The following is a 17,324-nucleotide window of genomic DNA, read 5'->3' as shown; positions in this document are numbered from 1 at the left end:
CAGTTCCCGGTAATTTTACCACCGGTAATGGCCGGGGAAGGGGCTCCAGCAGGAGCACCTGCGGTGGCTCTTGCTAGATATGAACCTTTCACCATGAAAATATTAAAAGACATGAAGGAACGAGTTAAACTATACGGACCCAACTTCCCTCATATGAGAAACAATATGGGGACATCAGAGGAACAGAAGAAGTTGACATCCACCAAGAAAGCGGAGCCGCTGAGTTGGGCACAATTAAAGAAGCTGACACAGTTAGCTGAAAAAAAGCCTAGAGAACACAAAGGTGACACGAGCTCCAGAGAGTATGCTGCTTGCAGCTTTGATGATTGTATCAATGGTGGTAAGTTTCCCCATGTCTGCAGGAGCAGCTGCAGCTAATTATCCTTACTGGGCCTATGTGCCTTTCCCGCCCTTAATCTGGGCAGTTACTTGGGTGGATAATCCTACTGAAGTGTATGTTAATAATATTGCATGGGAACCTGGCCGCATAGATGACCGCTGCCCTTCCCAACCTGAGGAAGAAGGAATGATGATGAATATTTCCACTGGGTATCGTTATCCTCCTATTTGCCTAGGGAGGGCACCAGGATGCTTAATGCCTGCAACCCAAAATTGGTTGGCAGAAGTACCTACTGTCAGTGCCACCGGTAGATTGACTTATCACATGGTAAGTGGAATGTCACTCAGGCCACAGGCAAATCATTTGCAGGACCCTTCTTATCAAAGGTCGTTAAAATCTAGGCCTAAGAGGAAGCCTTGCCCCAAGGTAATTCCCAAAGGATCAGAAGGCCCAGAAGTTTTAAGTTTGGGAAGAATGTGTGGCTGATAGTGCGGTGATATTACAAAACAATGAATTGGGAACTATTACAGATTGGGCACCTCAAGGTCAATTCTATGGCAATTGCACAGGACAAACTCGGCTGTGTCCCAGGGCACATGTTGAGTCCAGCTGTGAACAGTGACTTAACAGAAGGTTTAGATAAAAGTAAGTACAAAAGGATAGAGCTTCTCTACCCTTGGGAATGGGGTGAAAAAGGAATCTCATCACCTCAACCAAAGTTAGTTAGTCCTGTTACTGGTCCTGAGCACCCGGAACTTTGGAAGCTTACTGTGGCCTCATACCACATTAGAATTTGGTCTGGAAATCAAGCTATAAGAACAAGAGACTGTAAGTCATCTTATGCTATCGACCTAAATTCCAGTCTCACAATTCCTTTGCAAACTTGAGTAAAGCTCCCTTATATGCTAGTTGTAGGAAAAATAGTTATTAACCTAGATTCCCAAACTATAACCTGTGAAAACTATAGATTGTTTACTTGCACTGATTGAAGTTTTAATTGGCAGCACCATATTCTACTAGTGAGAGCAAGAGAAGGTGTGTGGATCCCTGTGTCCATGACCGATCGTGGGAGTCATCACCATCCGTCCATATTTTAACTGACATATAAAAGGAGTTCTAAACAGATCCAAAATATTCATTTTTACTTCAAATTTTTGAGGCAACAAAAGGCCATTTAAATTTGGTGCCAGGAACTGAGGCAATCACAGAAGCTGCTGATGGCCTCCCAAATCTTAACCTGGTCACTTGGGTTAAAAACCATCGGAAGTTCCACTATTGTAAATTTTGTGTTAATCCTTTTGTGCCTGTTCTGTCTGCTGTTAGTCTGCAGGTGTCCCCAGCAGCTGCAATGAGACAGCGACCATCGAGTGCGGGCCCTGATGACGATGGCAGTTTTTTTCAAAATGAAAAGGGATAAACGTGGGGAAAAGAAAGAGACATCAGGTTGTTACTGTGCCTGTGTAGAAAAGGAAGACAGAAGAAACTCCATTTTGATCTGCACTAAGAAAAATTGTTCCGCTTCGAGATGCCGTCAATCTATACCTTTAGCCCCAACCCTGCGCTCACAGAAACATGTGCTGTATTGAATCAAGTTTTAATGGATTTAGGGCTGTGCAGGATGTGGCTTGTTAACACTAGGTTTGCAGACAGTGTGCCTGCTAAAAGTCATCACCATTCTCCATTCTCTATTAACCAGGGACACAATGCACCGCGGAAAGTCACAGGGGCCTCTGCCCAAGAAAGCCTGGGTATTGTCCAGGGTTTCCCCCCACTGAGACAGCCTGAGATACGGCCTCGTGGGAAAGCAAAGAGCTTACATCCCCCAGCCCGACACCCGTGAAGGGTCTGCGCTGCGGAGGAGTAGAGAAAGAGGGAGGCCTGTTTGCAGTTGAGATAAGAGGAAGGCTTCTGTCTCCTGCTCATCCCTGGGAATGGCATGTCTCAGTGTAAAGCTGACCATTCCTTCTATTGTAAGATAGGAGAAAACCACCCTGTGGCTGGAGGTGAGATATGCTGGCCGCAATACTGCTCTATTACTCTGTGCCACACCGAGATGTTTGTGTAAAGTGAACCATAAATCTAGCCTACATGCCCATCCAGATACAGTTCCTTTCCTTGAACGCATTCATGATACAGATTCCTTTGCTCACATGTTTCCCTGCTGACCTTCTCCCCACCATCACCCTGTTGCCCTGCCCTCACTCCCCTCACCAAGACAGTAAAAATAGTGACCAGTAAATACTGAGGGAGCTCAGAGACCAGCGCTGGTGCGGGTGCTCCCATGTTCAGCGCCGGTCTCCTGGGCCCACTGTTCTTTGTCTATACTTTGTCTCTGTGTCTTATTTCTTTTCTCAGTCTCTCATCTTCACCTGTTTGGAAATACCCACAGGTGTGGAATGGCAGGCCCCCTTCAGGGCTATATCTCTTAATGAGAATTGTGTGATCTGCCAATTGGAAAATAAATATTCCTTCTTGCTACAATGAGAAAGGATATAAATCAATCTATTAGTCAGTGAAAGCTTGTTTTGCTTTTACAGATGTGCACATTGACTAACTTTGCTAACATGTGTAAGTTGCTGGGAAGCGAGGGTCTTTCATTATGATAACTTCATCAACTATGTGAACTATTTTGGGGTTTACATGCTCCAAGTCACATAGTGACCTATCATCAAAAATCATTTTCTCTTCAATTTCTCAATTTCTGGAAACATACAAAAAGCCGGTTCCAAAATTGTTTTAAGGACTATTAATAACCTAATTTATTTCATTTTTATTTTTGGGTGTATTTTTTATTTTATTATTATTTTTTAATTTTGCTGTAAGTTCTGGGATACATGTGCTAAGGTTGCAGCTTTGTTATATATGTATACATATGCCAGGGTGGTTTGCTTCACCTATAAACCTGTCATGTAGGTTTTAAACCCTTATGCATTAGGTATTTGTCCTAATGCTCTCATTTCCCTTTCACCCCACCCCCCAGCAATCCCCAGTGTGTGATGTTCCCCTCCCTGTGTTCATGCGTTCTCATCTTTCAACTCCCACTTATGAGGGAGAACGTGTGGTGTTTGTTTGTTTGTTTTTTTATTTCAGCTGCATATAAAAATATTTGTGTGTATATATATTTCTTATTATTATTATACTTTAAGTTTTAGGGTACATGTGCACAATGTGCAGGTTAGTTACATATGTATACATGTGCCATGCTGGTGTGCGGCACCCATTTACTCGTCATTTAGCATTAGGTATATCTCCTAATGCTATCCCTCCCCCCTCCCCCCACCCCACAACAGTCCCCAGAGTGTGATGTTCCCCTTCCTGTGTCCATGTGTTCTCATTGTTCAATTCCCACCTATGAGTGAGCACATGCGGTGTTTGGTTTTCTGTCCTTGCAAAGGGCTAATATCCAGAGTCTACAGTGAACCCAAACAAATTTACAAGAAAGAAACAAACAACCCCATCAAAAACTGGGTGAAGGACATGAACAGACACTTCGCAAAAGAAGACATTTACGCAGCCAAAAAACACGTGAAAAAATGCTCACCATCACTGGCCACCAGAGAAATGCAAATCAAAACCACAATGAGATACCATCTCACACCGGTTGGAATGGCAATCATTAAAAAGTCTGGTGTTTGTTTTTCTGTCCCCGTGCTAGTTTGCTGAGGATGACGGTTTCCAGCTTCCCTTATTCATGATCTGTTTTGCTTTTCCATTTTTTATTATTCAATTTTAGCAAGTGTATCCACCAAGAAACTTATTCTTTCTTCTGAGTTATCCAATTGGTCTTTTGTGCGCAATTGCTTGTACATGAAAACAACTGTAGCAATTGCAACGGTTGTCAATTTTAGTCCCTATGACTATCTGCATTCCTGTGGTATCCATGGTTAATTTTTTATTTTATATTTATTGTTTGAGTATTTTGTCTTTCGTCTTTGTTACCCTTCCTAAACATGCATCAATTTTGCCTCTCTTCCAGTAAACCCTACTATTAATTTTCTTGATGTTTTTTACTGTAGAACAGAATTATTTTATTGTTGTTCTAACCTATTTCTTCTGCTAACTTTGGGGATAATGTTAGGTTGTTTATTTGACATGGTGCTTCCTGTTGATATAGGTGTTTATGTATTCAAACTATTTCCATATGACTGTCTTATTGACCCACTGATTGTTTAATTTGTTTAATTTTTATGTAGTTGTGATTGTGTTGAGGAAACCTATTTATTACGATTTCTATTTTTAAGATGTCCTTAGACTTCCTTCTGGTGTTGGAATAGAATTTATTTTAAGGAATATGACACGTGCAGTTGAGAAAACACGGGGCTTCTACAACTGATGGATGCAATATTCTATACATGACTGCTAGGTTCATTTGGGCTGAAGAGTAGTTTTAGTTGGATGATTTGCCTGCTTAATTTGTGCTTCACTGATGATGGGGCGTTGAAATCCTCTACTAATATTGAATTGTGGTCTATTTCTCCCTTGAGATCTATCAATGTTCGCTCTATTTATTTACATGTTTCAATATTTGGTGAATATATATTTATAATAGTCATATTATCTTGGTATGTAGACTCTTTTTTCATTATATAATATCCTTCTTTGTCTCCTGTTGCCATTTTTCACCTGAACTCTATTTTGTCTGCTCTAAATAAAGCTACATCTGCCTTTTTTTGGTCTATGTTTGCACAAATGTCTTCTTCTGCTGCTTTACTTTCAGCCTTTTTTTTGTTTTGTTTTTTATAGGTGAAGTAAATATCTGGAGGCCACAGAAGTTGAGTCTGAATACAGTCTTTAAATATAAACGTTAACTAAATACACTTGATATTTATTAAGTTCAGGGGTAAATGTGTGGGATGTGCACGTTTGTTACACAGGTCAAGGTGTGTCATGGGGGGTTGCTGTTACAGACTATTTCACCACGCAGGTTGTAAGGCCAGTAACCATTAGTTACTGTTCCTGTTTTTTATCTTTCCTTCCATCCTCCACCCTCTGGTAGACCCCTGTATGCATTCTTCCCTTTCATGTGTCCAAGTCTTCTCATTATTTTGCTTCCAGTTATAATTGAGAAGATGAGGTATTTGCTTTTCCTTTCCTATGTTACTTTGCCAAGTATAATGGCCTTTTGTTCCAACCATGTGCCTAAAAAGGACATAATCTGATACGTTTTTATGGCTGCAGAGTGTTCCACGGCATATATGTACCACATTTTCTTTATCCAGGCTATCATGCCAATCTAAATGGCCATTTAGATTGATTCTACATCTTTGTCCTTGTGAATAGTGCTGTACTGGACATACACGTGCAAGTGTCTTTATAAAAATAACACTTTCTATTCTTTTCAAGATACATTCAGTAATCGAATTGCTGAGTTGAATGGTATTTCTTTGTCTCGGTCTCTGTGGACTCACCACACTCTCTTTGTACTAGTTTACACTCCCACCAACAGTGTAAAATCATTTCTTTTGTTCCCCACAAACTCACCAGCATCTGTCATTTTTTGACTTTTTTAATAATAGCCAATTGGACAGGTGTGAAATGGTACCTCACTGTGGTTTTGATTGACATTTCTTTGACGATCCATGACGCTGAGCTTTGTTTTCAGGTTTGTGGGCCACATGTATGACTTCTTTTGAGAGGTGTCTGTTCATGTCCTTTGCCCAGCTCTTAATGAGGTTGTTCATTCCTTTGTTAGTTTTTGTACACTTTTCAAGTTCTTTATAGATGCTGAATATTAGAAGTTGGTCAGATGCATAGATTGCAAAATTGTCTGTTATTCTGTAGGTTGTTTAACTCTGTCAATAGTTTTAAGCAAAGGGATACCAATAAGTTGCATTCCTAGTCTCTGAGAACACAGATTTTAAAATACTTTTACTTACTCAGCCTCCCCAGGCCTCGTTATTGTGTAATTTTACCATCAGCTTCCACTGAAGGTAATTATTGCTTGATGAAGACTTAATAGTGCCACTTTGTGAATTGTGCCTTGAGCTTTCTGATCATTTCTTTGTTTCCTTTTCTTCCTCTCTTATTTAACTTTGAGTCTGTGTGTTTGATGTTTTCCTGTAGTGGTATTTGCTGAACCTTTTAGATTTTCTGTGTAGTCGAAACTCATGTAAAAATATCTGAGGCAATATATGGTGGTTGTAAGTTGATAATAACATCGTTGAAATTGATTGCATGCACCAATTCTGAACTGTATGCTCTGGATCAATTCTCAACTCTCTCTCTCTCTCTGTGTATATACACACACACACACACACACACACACACACACACACACACACATATACATATATCTCTCTCTGTACATATATATACATATGTATGTACATATATACATATACATATATACATACATATACATATATATGCATACATACATATACTTATATGTACAGAGAGAGGGAGTTATTCTCAACTATATATATAGTTATATTATATACACTTGTATATAGTTATATTTACTATACAAAATATTTGTGTGTATATATCATTTGTATATATTATATATATGTGTACATACATTATATATTATATATACACATACTATATATTTCATATAGTATATATGTGTGCATATACTATATTATATACAGTATATGTGTGCCTATGAATACTATGTATAACATGTAAATAAAATAAAGATATAGGTATGAATGTGTGTATATATTTTATATATAGTATATATGCATATATAATATATCACATGTATATTATATATAATTTATACTGTATAAATATAACACATAATATATAACATATACATAATATATAATGTATAGTATATAACATATACATAATGTATAATATATTTAAGCAAAGAGAAAAGTATGTGTATATACCCATATATTATATAATAGATATTACATATACACATACACACTATATATATGTACACACATTTATACAGATATATTTATTTATTTATTTCAAAATGTATAATTTTGTGATTTGTATTCCTTGTCAAATTAAAGCAGCCATTATTATTTGCAATCATTTTATCTCTCCACCTTCACATTAAAGATGCACGTTATTAACTCACCTCCATTACAGTATCAAAGTGTTCTTTATTTTACTGAGTACTTTTACCAGTGAGCTTTATCCTTTCTTACGTTTTCATGTACTAATTAGTGTTTTTCTCTTCCAGCATGAACACCGCTCTTATCATGGCTTATAAGATAGGTCTTATGGCAATAAACTTCCTCAGATTTTGCTTATTTGGAAAACTTCATCTTTCCTTTATTTTGGAGAAAAGTTTTCCTGGGTGCATTACTCTTAGTAGGCAGGATTTTTTTCTTCATATTATTATTAATAAGTAAATGTTATCTCACTCCCCTTAATTGCAGTGTCTCTACTGACAAATCTGCTAGCTGTTGAGAACTCTCTTGTAGGTGATTTTATTCTTTGCGTGTGTGTGTGTGTGTGTGTGTGTGTGTGTGTGTGTGTGCGCGCGCGCACGCGCGCGCACTTCTGCTTTCAGGACTGGCTCTTGTGTGTTTTTGTCTTTTTAAAAACGTTTGAAAGTTTCACCTCAAACTATTTTAGTGTCGTTTTGTACAAATCAATCTGATTGGAAGAGTCTCTTTGTATGTCTAAATATTTACATTTTTATGCCAGTTTGGAAAGCTGCTGTCATTTAAAAATTGTTGTTTCTACCTTTATTTTTTTTTTCTTGTTTTACTCTTGTGATGAGTAACATTACTGTCTTCATGCTGTTTCATAAATCCCGCAAGCTCTCTTTTTTCCTTTTTTACTGCTGTTTTCTTCTGAGACCCTATATTTTGAAATAACTGGTCTTTTAGTTCCCAGCATGTTTTTTTGTGCCTGATTAATTTTGATGTTGATGCTGTTTTTTATTTTAATGTTTGTTAAATATATTTTAGCTTCTGGGATTTTGCATTTTTCATCATTGTCGTGCCAGGGTGGGTCTGGCATCTTTCAGTAGAGGTACCAGTCTGGAGGCCTGGTCCCTGAGAGCCTTCTCAGTGCTCTGTGGCATGCCAATGTTAGCATTTAAGGAAAGTTTGCTTATCATCATCCTCTCCTTTAATCAGCCATTTTCTCTCTCTGCACTTTGCTAACAGGTTAGTAGAAGGATGACGAGACTAGTATAAAACTCCCATTACTACGCTTTTAAATTATGTCTTTTCTTATTATTGTGCTACCACCCAGGACTCCTATCACCCACCTGGTTTCAGTCTTACGTATGAGCACATATTTTCAAGTGTGAATATTTGTTCATATTGATTCTTCTACGAGTGGGAGCGGATTGGTGAAGTTTTCCATTTCCTATTCCTTCTCCTTGCCTCTCCTCAACTCTTTACTTCATGTTGAAATTATACATGGGTTTATCAACTTATAAATCTCGATACTGTTCTTTTCTTATGATGGATGTAAATTTTCTAGTTGTGTAATATCTGTGCTCCTCAATCTTTTGTTATGATTATAGTTTTCTGACAGAATACAGCCTGACAGCCATTATTATTAGACAAAGTTATGAAATAGTCAGCTGTGTAACTATTGCACATGTCTCCCTGGAATGTGGATGGAGATGTGGTTACTGCGTTCATCTTATACGTATTATTACTGTAATACGGTTGTGACCTTTTAGGCTTTATAAATTCTTCTTAGTTTCTTACATATGTATATACAATTTCAAGTTGTATAAACCTTAAAGGCTACTTAGTGTGAACACATTTGTGAGGAGTGCATATGTTGTGCAGTTTTCCTGAAGACTAATGCATATTCTTATCGTCGGCACACCTCTATTGCACATGTATAGAAATTAGTTGGCAGTATACTACCTAGGTATTTTTTATACCTTGAAACCTGCATGTATAAACTTTACCTTCTCCTTTTTTTTTGTGAGAAGAAAGCATCTAGGATTTATAAAATATGTGCTCTTCCATTGTAAGAAAATGTATGTGATCAACCCTGTCCTCATTCTCACCTAGAATTTAATGGAACCAGAGACTTACAAACCTTATTTTTCCCCTTATCATTACACTGAGTTTGCTGCCAATGTGAGCACATATATTATTGAATATACATATGAGTTGACAATACACATTATTACTTTTTTGTTCTTGAGTTTAAAATGCAAACTCTCAGCTGCACCATGTGTGCTAATTTTCTTTACTCGGTATGAATGCGTTGTGGTCTGGTATGAAAATTCCCAAATCCTCCCTCTTTGCCCATGGATGTAATTATCCAACTACAGTAACACTGTTTAGAAGTTTAGCTGATAAGGTGATCCTTTTGAGTTAATAACTTTACATATCTTGATGGGTTTCTTGGCTGTATTAATAGGGGATGACCTTTAATGTTGGATAAAAATAAATTTCTGAGGTGTACCAATTTTTATTTTTTCTTGTTTGAATATATATGTGTGTGTATATATATATATTTAATCATGTATACATGTATATGTACACACACACACACCTATTTGAACATATATATAAAGAAAAGTAACCACATACACACACATACACACAAAATCTCCTTTTCTTGACCAAAGAAACAATGTGCTCACTATGTAAACCAGTCTTTTTCTTGTGTATGGGTGTGCATTTCACATAAAGATTTTCCAGCCCAATTTAATTTACATTTGAATGAGGCATGTCTACACTCATTTTTTGGTTTCTTCTTTAAATTTTTATTTTATTTTGAATACCAGTATCACACGTCCTTGTTGGCTACATGGAAATATTGCATGATGCTGGGTTATGCAGTGTGAATTTCAACACCCAGCTAGTGAGCATGGTATCCAATAGGTAGCTTTTTAGCCCACTTCATTTTTTTATTCTCTGTATTTCCACAGCATCTGCTGCTTCCATATTTACGTGCATGTATTTTCAATGCTCATCTTCTGCTTATAAGCGAAAACGTGATTTTTTTTTTTCTGTTCCTGCAATAAATATGGCCTCTGTCTGCATCCGTGTTGCTGTATATGTCATCATTTCATTCTGTTTTATTGCTGCATAGTATTCCTTCGTGTATAGGTACATTTTTAAATCCCATCTACCACTGATGAACTGAATACTAGTTTTCTGTGTGCAGTCCACCTAGGTTGACTCCATGATTTTGCAAATTTGTGTAGTGCTGCATTAAAGTTATGAAAGCATGTGTCTTTTTGTTGGGATAATGTGCTTTTCATTTCTGGACACATACCTAGTGATAGAATTTCTGTGTGGAATGTTAGCTTCATTTTAAGTCATTTGAGAAATCTTCAGCCTGCTTTCCTAAGTGGCTGAACTCTTACGCATTCTCATCAACAGTGGGGAAGCATTTTCTATCCTCTGCAGCTTCATGAGCACCTGTCTCTTTTTTTTATTTAATTTTTTGACTCTTAAATAACAGCCATTCTGACTGGTGTGAGATGGTGTCTTATTGTGGTTTTGATTTGCATTCATGAAAAAATTAATGATGATGAATACTGTTATCATATACTTATTGGCCACTTATATGTCTTGTTTAGAGAAAGGCCTGTTCATGTCTTTGAGTACTTTCAATAGCTATTTGTGTTTTTCTTGTTGATGTGTTAAAGTTTCCTGCAGATGCTGAATTTTAGACCTTCGCTGGTGCAGCTGGGAAATATCTTCTCTTGTTCTTAGGTTTTCTGTTTGCTTCAAACTAATATTGATGATAATTGGTTCAATTTTATAGAATATCTTGCCAAAAAATAGAGCGTTCTGTGCTCATTTTACAAAGACAATGGAGTCTCTTCTGTAACACTCCTGACTTCTCTGTAAGTGGATAAAAGCTTATATTTATATCAATATAGGTCTTCTTCTTCTTTATTGGACACGGATGTGTTCTTCCTCACTATATAAATTCTGTGCTACACATGCATGGGTATTACCATAAGCCTTCAGGTTGCATGAATCCTGGTTGTTCGGTTTTATTGCAATTATGATTATGATTATGATTATTCTTCTTTAACAGTGCATAGTGTCAGGTAAACCAAACCTAGCTTTGCTCTAACTTTGATATAAATCAAAGTTTCCCAATTGTATACAGTTAGGCAGAATATTTCCAATGTCTGCAAGAGTACTCTCATGCCTTGTTTAGTTTGCATGTAAGGTAACCCGTGTGTTACAGAAACATTGGCCACTTGTTTGATTATAAAACTGTGTATCCCTCTTAAATGAACATTGGAAACTGCTTGAACAGAAACACACTCTTTTTACCTTTATATCCGCCGTCTTTGGCCATCACTGAAAATCAACACAAGCTTACTGGCTGTATACAAACTGAAATTTTTCTTTCTGTGACCTAGATCTAGAACTTTCTGATAAGTTCTGAGTTAATCCTACATGCTCACTCATGTGAGCTTCTTGATTGTGAATAAACAGACAGACACACACACACACACACACACTCTTGCATTTTTAAAATTATTGCATATGAATAAGAAAGCTTAGGAGCTATCTTCTCAATTCTAGTTTTTGGAACTGGGATGCTAAATTTAAATTTGTATGAATGTTGGCCTTTTTTTTCTCTCAGATAGATGGAAGCTTTTGAGACATTTATCCCTTTCCAACATATATATTATATATATATATATATATATATATATATATATATATATACACACACACACACACATATAAATATATATAATGTATTTTTTTTGAGACAGGGCCCCACTTTTCCACCCAGTCTGAAAATTCATGTCAATACACAAATCAAAGTAGGTTAGTGTTCTTATATTATATTTATGTATACATATGTGTGTGTGTGTACTTATGTATGTATGCAATGTAAAGAAGAATTCTTACAGCTAACTTTACACACTGCTTTCAATGTAGACAGCCTAGGGGTTATAAATCACATGGATAAATGCTATATTCATGGAAGAAAAAGTGTGGCGTTTGTACCTACCAGTCATTTTCGTCACAAATAAGAACATTTTCATTAGGCAAAGACTTAATAGAACCAAAAATTCACATTTAACAATGAGAACGAAGGGTGCCAGAAAACAGGAATGGTACTCACTATGGAAAAGGTATAATCAGTTACACTGAAAAACCTCAAACACAAACACAGAATTACAAACATAAATCAAAATATCAAAAAGGCAAGCTCATTTATCTTGCTCTTTTGGGCCAGGGCACACTCATTTACTTTCAATGCAGTAGGACACAGGCTTTATGCAGCAATGATCTTACAACCATGGCAACTAAAAAATTCACAGAAGAGCATACAGGTCTACAACCAGAGCTCATATATATGTAACAACCGTTTTTCCACCAGAGACTTGTACATTTACTACAGAAATAAGAGGTCAAAATTTATTTTTTGCTACATAATCACTGACTACTTGATCCAGATATGAGCATGCCCCCTGCCTGTGTAAACTCTGGCTTCCACTTGTCATAATGCTAAGTAAACTCTAACTTTCATAAAATCAGACCTTCTTCATATACAAGTGACATGGTTCAAACAACCCAAACACTCGTAACTTTCAAAAACAACAGAAAAAGAGATCTCCAGGTTTATACTTGAGAGCTTTTAACCTTAACAGCAAAAGTTAGTTCAGGTAATACGTAGGCAGAAGGTCTGATTTATAGCCCTTCCCTCCTGGCATGAATAGTAATTTGATGACCTCAATTAACCGAAAAAGAACGTTTTATTGAAGAGGCAGTGAGATTCTTGATTATATAATCTTAGCTATATTTCTGGCATTTTTAGTAACTTTCTCATGCTAAATATCTGGCTTTTAAAATTACAAACTTCATTAACTTGGAGGGGAATAGGAGTTTCCTGGCTGTACATAAGCTTGATGGCTTTCTTGGGGTGGATTTGGGCCCATGGGCTGTATGCAGGCTTCCTGTCTTTGCCAATCTTCACCTTTCTCTTTCATTTAAAAGACAACCTTCAGAGCCGTGCAAACAATAAACTGCTGTTTTCTTGCATATTGAATTCTGTTCTCTGACTGAGAACCCCTGAACCTTCTATTTTCTAGATATAAATGTAACAACCCAGATTTATAAATTATGGACTAGCCTTTTGCACAGGAGCATGCTCATGCTTTTATCTCTTTCCGATGGACATAAGTTAACCATTTAAATAAAATCTGGCCTCCTCCTTCCTGATAAAGGAGTATAATTGTCTGTAAATATACAGAAAGTGCGCTTCCGGAATATGGATGCGTCTTCCAATCTGTGTAAACCATGAACATTCTCAGTCTATTGGGATCTAAAATTTACATTTCGATAAGCTGTAGACAGTCTTTTCTTTTTCTTCTGAGATGGAGTCTTGCTCTGTCACCTTGCTGGAGTGCAGTGGTGCAATCTCGGCTCACTGTGACCTCTGCCTCCTGGGTTCAAGCAATTCTCCTGCCTTAGCCTTCTAAGTAGCTGAGATTACCGGCACCCGCCACCATGCCCAGCTAACTTTTGTGTTTCTGTGTATTTTTAGTAGAGATGGGGTTTCTCACCATACTGGTCAGGTTGGTCTTGGACTCCCGACCTCAAGTGATCTGCCCCCTTCTGCCTCCCAAACTGTTGGGATTACAAACATGAGCCACTTTACCCAGCCTGTGACAGCATTTATCTAACGTGGTGGTGTGCTTCTTCCGAACCAGGCTTTTATTTTTGGCCTGGATATAGTGATAAAGTTTCCAGCTCTCTAAACTCTAACGCCCCTCACATTGGTCATGAACATGCTCTTCAAAGTATAAATATTGCTGTATCAGAAACATGCAGACTTTGATCTCTTACCCATCTTTAACCAACTGTGGTGGGGCTTACCATCAGCGGAGAGGGACTTATCATAGAGTAACAGTTCAGAGCAAGAGCTTTGGGGTCAGACTTAGGCTTTAGTGTTAGCTTCACAGTCAACTGTGACCCGAGAAAGAAGAAGAATGGGCCCTTTCCAGCTGTTTTAGATAATATTGCTAGTATGGTAGCCTGCACATGGCTAAATGCTCAGTCTTGTAAACAAAAGTCTTATTATTTGGTATTCCCCGGGGCTATACATTTTACTTCAGCTAAATGCTGATATCCATAGAATCATGTAGAAGAATAGGTAGGTAAAAAGAAATACAATGGTGCATTTACATTTTACAGAGTTTCTTGAAGCTCTTGAGATTAACGATGGCAGGAAATTCATCACTTATTAAAGTAATTATCCTTGGAGATGGTGGAGTTGGGAGGAGTTCACTTATAAACAGATATGTAACTAATAATTTTGATATCCAGCTCTTTAAGACAATAGGTGTGGAATTTTTAAATAAGATTTGGATGTGGATAAACATTTTGGTGCCACTCAGATTTGGGGCGTGGCAGGTCAGGAGTGATTCTGAAGCCTGAGGACATCATTTTACAGATATTCTGTCTGCGGCCTGCTTACTTTTAGTACCGATGATTCTCAAAGCTTCCAGAACTTTAGTAACTGGAAAAAAGAATTCATATATTATGCAAATGTGGAAGAACACGAGAGCTTCCCTTTTGTGATTCTGGGTAACAAGACTGACATGAGATAACAGCAGATGTCTTCAGAAGAAGCCCAAGCTTGTGCAGGGACGACGACCACTATTTTTATTTTGAAACAAGTGCAAAAGATGCCACAAGTGTGGCAGCAGCCTTTGAGGATGCGGTTTGAAGGGTTTCTGTGAACGAGGATATGTCGGCTCAGTTGATGCACACAGACACAGTGAATCTTCATCGAAAGCCCAGGACTAGCTCATCTTGCTGTGGATTGTTAGAGGTTGCTGCTGCATTCTAATCAACTCACAGGTATACACAAAATCGACATGCGGATAAAAAAGAATTCGGGTTTGCACCACGGTATCATCTACTAATAAATTTCAAATGAGTGTATTGTCCTGCTTTATTAGTTGGTGGGGGAAGGGACACATCCGCTCATGGAAGAACATGTTTTCTCCATAATGGCACTTTGCATTTCTAAATTGTAATATTTGTCTAAAAACGTTTCTTTGATTTACATATGTAGGTTACAGAGCTAAGAAATGAGATAACCAAGAAGAATTATAATTAAAATAAGAAACTTGTCTACGCTACAATTTATACATGAATTTTTTTTTCCTGGGGAAATGGATTACTACTTTTTATATCTACAAGTTTTTATGCAACTAGCATTGCATTCTTGGTTCAAGGAAATAATTTCCTAAAGCAAAAATGTTAGATATAGAAGACTAAAATCTAATGTATTTGCAACGCATTGTTACTTAGTTTACTTCTTCATTCTCTTCAAAATGACTTAACCTTCCGTATTGTTATCCTATGTTTCATTAGAATTACTCTTAGTAGTAATTACTCATCATTTGTGTGCCATGAGGGCACCTCTACCCCCATAGATCATGTTCCACGGTCCCAGGAGAAGGGTAGGTCCCCAGTGGTACAAGAGTTGCTTCATACAGTTTGTCATACATCCAGCTGAATTTGGGCTACCCAGGAATGGAAATCATTTCCATAAACAGAGTTCAGTTTTAAGAAAAAGGCCAACTACTGAACCTGGAGAACAGACAAATGTGCATCTGATATCACAGTTACAATGTGCTGTGTGGAGGATACAAAATTACAATTCCACTAATGCACTAGGTAATATTTGTGTTACTTTCTTCAAACTTGGGGAAGCCTCCTAGTTGAAGTTAAACCATTCCTTTTTAACACAAGACACAAGTAACATTATAGCTCTCAATTGATTTAGCTATGTATTTATTTAGTTTCTTCTCTATCACTGAACATTGTTTACTTATCTCAAGGAATTTTTTTGATTCCCAAATACCTGTTCCAATGATCAGACTTGATGAAGCAAATTGTGATCTTTCATGGATGAAGTTCATATGCTGTGTGGTTGGTGATTATCTGATTCTACAGAGGATAACCAAAGCCTACACTGAGTGTGAATGAGACCCTCAACTGGGAAATGATGGGGATATCAAAGTACATGCTGGGTGAGGGGAGCTGGCTGTCATATAGGGAAAGGGTTTTTGAAAAATTACATCAAAACATTTCTCTCCTTGGCCCCACCCAATGGGAATCAATGTAAAAACATTCTGGTAAGCTAAGCTTTTGAAAGTCTAATGTCCTAACATAAGTGTCGATTTTGCCATCTGTAAATATTTTATGGAAAATACAATAGAAGACGGTTGGAGAACAAAGCAGGTGGTGAGTGTGCAGCTGGAGTGGTGGAAATCTGCTGCAGAGACTCACTAGGCAAAAGAACCATAGATCATGCTCCACAGCTTGAAGAAAGTGTGGGACCCAGTGGTACAGGAGTTGCTCCATATGGTCTCTCATACATCCAGCTAGGTTCAAGCTATCAATGGAAACTTTTCCTTTGAGAGGGTTCAGGTTTTTTTTTCCTATGTTCATGCCGAAGGAAGTATTCTAAGTTTCCAGCTACAGCAAGAGGACAAAACTCGATGTATGCATTTTATCTGGATCACTTTTGGAGCACAGAAGCAGATAACCAACGTAGTGCTAACATACGTGTGCTCAGGTGAGCCTGATTACAAGACTGATCTCACCCTATTCCTCTTGTGTTAAAGAACCTTCAAAAGATATCCCCTACCAGATCCAAGCTTTGCCAGCTTAGCTTTCTTCATAATCTTCTCCTGTCTATCAGCTGTCAGTTCTATCAGTGTGCCCCAGTGCCCTTCTTCACGCCTTCACACCTGCAGTGCTTTCCTCTGCAGCCCACCTTGGAAGTCCCACTCAATGCTCCACTTCCCTTCCAGCTTCTTCAAATAGCAGTCACACACACACAAAATTGGCATTTAACTTTAGTAATACACACACAGGAAGTGTATTACTAGTTTCTGCCTCACTTTCACCAGCCTGTAGGAAAGGTTATATTCAGGTACCACTGTTGTGCAACTGAGCCACGGTTTCCTGCAGTCAGTCACCCTGCTGCTCTTGGCTGGTTTGCATCACATTCCTCCGAATTATATGGTCACACAGGCCAGAACCAATCATATTAAAAAATACATGTTTGCTGAAATTACTCCCAGATT

At 37.7% G+C, this 17,324-nt stretch overlaps 2 pseudogenes; one reads left to right on the top strand and one right to left on the bottom strand.

The window, feature by feature from the left end:
* The window catches only part of LOC134729855 (RNA-binding motif protein, Y chromosome, family 1 member B-like), a 314,093-nt pseudogene that overhangs the window by 211,439 nt on the left and 85,330 nt on the right, over positions 1–17,324 (bottom strand).
* On the top strand, positions 14,440–15,070 carry LOC129395664 (ras-related protein Rab-9A-like; annotated as a pseudogene).

Source organism: Pan paniscus, chromosome Y, assembly GCF_029289425.2.
Source record: "Pan paniscus chromosome Y, NHGRI_mPanPan1-v2.0_pri, whole genome shotgun sequence".
Lineage (NCBI taxonomy): Eukaryota > Metazoa > Chordata > Mammalia > Primates > Hominidae > Pan > Pan paniscus.
Note: the sequence above shows the minus strand (reverse complement) of the source record. Positions and strands in the feature narration are given on the sequence as shown.